Source organism: Tupaia chinensis, unplaced genomic scaffold (genome assembly GCF_000334495.1).
Source record: "Tupaia chinensis unplaced genomic scaffold, TupChi_1.0 Scaffold146907_1, whole genome shotgun sequence".
NCBI classification, from domain to species: domain Eukaryota; kingdom Metazoa; phylum Chordata; class Mammalia; order Scandentia; family Tupaiidae; genus Tupaia; species Tupaia belangeri.
In genome coordinates this window covers 1,425,630-1,430,581 of record NW_006206760.1, presented here as the reverse complement: position 1 = coordinate 1,430,581, position 4,952 = coordinate 1,425,630, and the positions used below count along the sequence as shown (strand labels likewise).

The 4,952-nt window shown below is 48.4% G+C and overlaps 1 protein-coding gene across 2 annotated transcripts in view; it reads left to right on the top strand.

Moving 5' to 3' along the window:
- Window positions 1-2,072: 2,072 nt before the first annotated feature.
- Window positions 2,073-4,952, top strand: part of RHOH (ras homolog family member H) — a 42,460-nt gene continuing 39,580 nt past the window's right edge. For both annotated transcript variants that reach the window (XM_027768583.1, XM_027768581.1), the window contains exon 1: window positions 2,073-2,413. The gene's annotated coding sequence lies outside the window, so the exon portion shown is untranslated. The remainder of the gene's footprint in view (window positions 2,414-4,952) is intronic.

The window sequence follows — 4,952 nt, the reverse complement described above, 5'->3', positions numbered from 1 at the left end:
TTGTATAGTGGCACTCGCTAATAAAGTAGCATCCAAAGATGAAGGTGTCTAAAATGCATGCTTTAGACACTAAAGCAGGAAGTGAGAGGTATCTTAGGAGAAAAAAAGACAGAAGAGGTAAAGACCTAACAACTCTTTTTTTTTTTTTTTTTTTTTTTTTTGAGAGAGGTTTTTGCTATAGGGCACGTGCGCTTGCCAGACAGACAGAGAGAGACAGAGAGACAGCGAGAAATCACCCCCCAGGGCAGATGGTCACGCCGCAATCCCTTCTCCTCCATTCTCCTCTTGGGATCTTGGGCACGCACGCACATGCACCCGGCGTGAGTTTTAAGCTACCGGGTCTGGGATGTGAACCACAGTCGACTACATGGGAGTCCAGAGACATAGCCATTACGCTAACTGCTGGTCCCAGAGGTGTGGACCTTTTTGACTTTGGTTAAAAGGAGCAAGGTAGAGAGGGATGCCGTGTCATCGTGCTGCGTCTCAGAAAAGCCTGAATAGCCTCCTGCAATTTCTGCCACTAGGTACTCACCTCTGGTCACGTTTCTCTCTAGGGCCCTAGCAATCCATTCTGAAAGAGATCTTCACAGATTCAGAGAAGAGACTCAGAAAGAACCAGGAAGGAGGAGGGTGGGCAGTGAGGCAAAGGGTAGGAGCCGAGAGGTGAGCTGAATGTGCCTCCTGCTGGTCAGGGACGGGAGCTGTGTGGTTGGCCCTCTCCCTCCCAGGTGCGGGTGGTCCATCAGTGACAAGGAGAGCCGGACTTGGTGACACCAATGGCCATGAAACTGAGAGATTTATGCTGATGTTAGCGACCATTAAACACTAAAATGGCCACTGGAAATGGTTAAAAAAGAGATCTCATTTCCTTCATCTTCCCACCAATGACTTTTCAGAACACCCTTTTAAAACATGCACCTCGGGGACCAGTAGATGGTGTAATGGCTATGTCGCTGGACTCCCATGTAGTCGACTGCGGTTTGAGTCCCGGACCTGGTGGCTTAAACTCACGCCGGGTGTGTGTGCGTGCGTGCCCAAGATCCCGAGAGGAGAATGGAGGAGAAGGGATCGTGGCGTGGCCATTCTCGCTTTCTATCTCTCTGTCTCTCTCTGTCTTTCTGGTGAGCGCACGCACCCTATAGCAAAAACCTCTCCAAAAAACAAACGAAAAACAAAACGAAACAAACAAAAAATGCACCTTCTTCTCCTGTGATGGCTACAGACTCTCATTCATTGCTTCCCTTCCTCACAGGGCCCATCTGTGGAGGCAGACTCTTTCACTTCTGCGGCTTATTGCTATCTCCCTCATGCCTAGCCCAGTACCCAGTAAACCATAGCAAGCCTTTAATAAATACGTGTTGAATGTAAGGAGAGGAGAAGGTGCTGGCAGGGAGAGCAGGTGACTCGGGAGGTGTTTCTACAGAAATTTCTGCAGATTCTGTAATTCTTCAGATTGTGCGTAAGGAATCAGGAATTATTCACAACGTGGTTTCCAAATCTCTGGATTCTTTTAACTCATCCAGACAATAAACACACAGTGTTAGAACCTGGGCATGGTGTGGGAGCTTGTACGGCTTCATCCCACCAGATCTGGGCCCTGACAAAGCTTTGCAAATTCTGCAGTTCTACAGCTGTTATTTAAGGGTTGGCATAAGCGTGCAAACTCCACCACGCAAGAATCCAAAACAGGAGTGTCTAATAACATCCACCCGTGAAGTGTGGAATCCGTATTGTAGCCCAAGCATAAAGTATCCAGGTGTTGTTTTAAATGAATTCTTCCAACAGAGACAATAGTCAGCCTAGTTTGCAGATGGCGAAACCAGGCCCTCTTTTAGCAGTAAGAAGAGCTGGGATTTCAATTTTGTTTTGTCTGCATCAAATTGAGACTTTCTCCAGAATTTCAGATTGCCTTTGGGTATAAGCTTCAGCCTGTTCCCTCCAGCGCGGTGCAGGGTGCCTGTCATTCTGCAGGGCTGGCAGGTTTGCACTGTCTGCCCTGCCGGGCTCCTAACTGCTACGCCTGCCACGCCTGCTCGGAGCAGCTGTGCTGGGGTGCAGTCGCCCTGTGATGTTTGTGCCCAAACCGAAGATCCCTATCGAGACGACGACTAAGACATGAGAGTGGGGGGAAACCAGAATGGCCTTCTTCTTCTTCCTCCTCTTCTTTCAACAAACCAGGATGTCTCCACCTGCGTGAGCATGGCATGCCCGGCCTCTGTTTTCCCAGGAGTTTGTGCAGCGGACCCAGGGAGGCTGCTCTTAGAACTTCACACTCCAGAGTTCCCTTCTGGATCGGCTCTCGGGGCCTGCGGCTCATTCTTTTAGAATTGCATGGACGAGGACCTGTCTCTGCCCTGCTTGAGTGGATTTGATTTTAGGAGACAGCCATTTGGAGCCACCGCCAGCGAATACGGTGGGTGTCCAAGCCAGAGGTTACACTGAATTTCAAACAAGTTACATTGTGACATTGTGATCCGGATGCGTTTCATAGTTTATTCAACTGCAGCTGAGGGATATTGGAGAAAGGGTTTTGAAAGAGCTTGGACTAACGTCTGAGATGTTGAGTAAATATGTCAGCTCTAAGGGACTGCTTCGAAGGGTTGTGGTCATGTCACTACATTCGCTGTACTCTGACAGTCTCAGAAAAAAGGCACATACTGTAGCTTTGGAGCCTCAGCCTGATGGGTGGCTGTGGGTGTTGGCACCCTCTCTAAGGAGACCCCATTATGAATAATGGCTTTGCAATAGGGAACTGGGGTGTGACTGTTCGCTAGATGAACAGTTATCTGGGCAAACAAACCAGGAGAAGGGGGGCAGTTGAGGCTCCTGAGAACCTACTATTTACTGAAACTAAGAGCGACATGCTAGATTGCATTAAACTACTTAAAGAGAAAATAGATGATGAGAATAGCAGTGTGGGGGGGCGGGTCTGTGTGATGTTTTCATGGTTACGGCTGTGAGAGGGAAGCTAAAAGATGTTTGAAATGATATTCTTATCTGGTTGGGGAAGCTGTTGTTTATAATGAATTAAAATGCAGAAGGAGGAACTCATTCATGAGATTTCGAAGATACTTTACTATTTAGAATTTTAAAAGAATGAATAAAGCATCTTACAGGAATGTGCTTTCACACTCAAGTCATCCATCAGAATTAGGATCTTTTTCTTAAGAAGAGCGAGCATTTTACAATCCCCCATCATGCCCTCTCTCCGTCAGAAGGCATGGCTTTGTTTTGCTACAGTTGTTGAGCATTTAGTGGAGAGCCAGGAAGGAATAAATATATTACGATTAAAGCCCTGGGTTTGAGCCTCAGAGCTTTCAGATAAGATTTTAGTATGTGTTCATCTATCTTCAGAGCCCACTGAAGTATTTTGCGATGGCGAATCACAGAGGAGAAGCTTCGTAAACATTAACAGCTCCCCACTGATTCACTAAGAACAGCAGGGACGGAGACCCATCCCACTCACCCTGGGGAGAAATGGCTGAATGCATTGCATGTCTTCGGGGTTCTCTACCCCTGCGATGGCTATGGTGAGCTCCTTCTGGGATAAGTGGCAGAGCAGCTTTGCAACAAGGAAAGACACCATTTAAGCATGAGTTCAGGGTACATAGACAGTTGTTGAGTCATGGAAAAAAAAAAACAACATGCAAGAGGTCTTTGTGCTTAGGAGACCGTTGCAAAAAAAACCAAACAAACAAACAAAAACTATTCTCTTGCCATGTCAGATAGCATTTCACATGAAGGCATTTTTGAGAAAGTATTTTTTTTTCTTACTCATTTATTTATTTATTTTAAATAAAATTTTTTTTGGGGGGAGAGGTTTTTGCTAATCACCCCCCAGGGGGGATGGCCACGCCACAATCCCTTATCCTCCATTCTCCTCTCAGGATCTTGGGCACACATGCACACACACCTGGCGTGAGTTTAATCCACTGGGTCCGGGACTTGAACCATGATCGACTATATGGGGACACACACACACACACACACACACAACACACACACACACACAGAGAGAGAGAGAGAGAGAGAGAGAGAGGTGAGAAAGCAAGCCACCAGGTCTGGGACTCGAATCATGGTCGACCACGTGGGAATGTCCAGCGCCTTACCCACCATGCCACCTGCTGGTCCCCATTTTTGAGAACGTTTTCACCTTGTCCTGCAGGCGATTGTGTTTGCTTGGGAATCTCAGAGGAGGGGCCCTCAGAACAAGAATATGGACCTTCTGCCTCGGGCCTGGGTCTTGGGGTGCCTTGCCCTCCCACAGCGGCGGGGCTCCCACTTGAGAGGCAGCTGAGTGACGAGCCAGGGCAGATGCAGGGGGTGAATTTTGGTTCTGCTTTTTGGAGGCCTTATGGTTTCACCAAAATCATTTAACCACTGGAGGTCTCGGTTTCCTTGACTGTTAAAATAGATTTGAAAATGTTTATCGCATAGGGCGACTGTGAGGACTGGGTAAGCCAGTCTACGGGCCAGTAAGTGGTTACCTCCGTGAGTGAGGCCAGGCCGTGGGCCGCGAGGCCTCGGAAGCAGATAGTGCACGGCTTGGGCTGGGGTTCTGCATGTCCGTATATACATGGGACAGCAGGAGCCCAGCGAGGGTGCCCAACCCGGGCCTGCCAAGGAGAAAGAAGGGGTCGTTGAAGGCTCTCTGGCATATGGTTTGTCTGGAGTGTTCGATTCCCACCGGGTGCACCACACTCACTATTTCCTTCCTCTCTGCAAGTTGAAGTTCCCCCACCTCTGTCCCAAGGCTGCACAGAAATGACACTCTGAGAGATTCGTGTGTGTGTCTATTAGCATGCATTATTTTAAGTTATTTGCTTCCCCCTCTCACCGCTACCCCTGTCGGTTAAAAGCCTGTTACAAGAATGAGAGGAAATGGGAACCAGCAGTTGGCGTAATGGCTATGTCGCTGGACTCCCACGTAGTCGACCGCGGTTCGTGTCCCG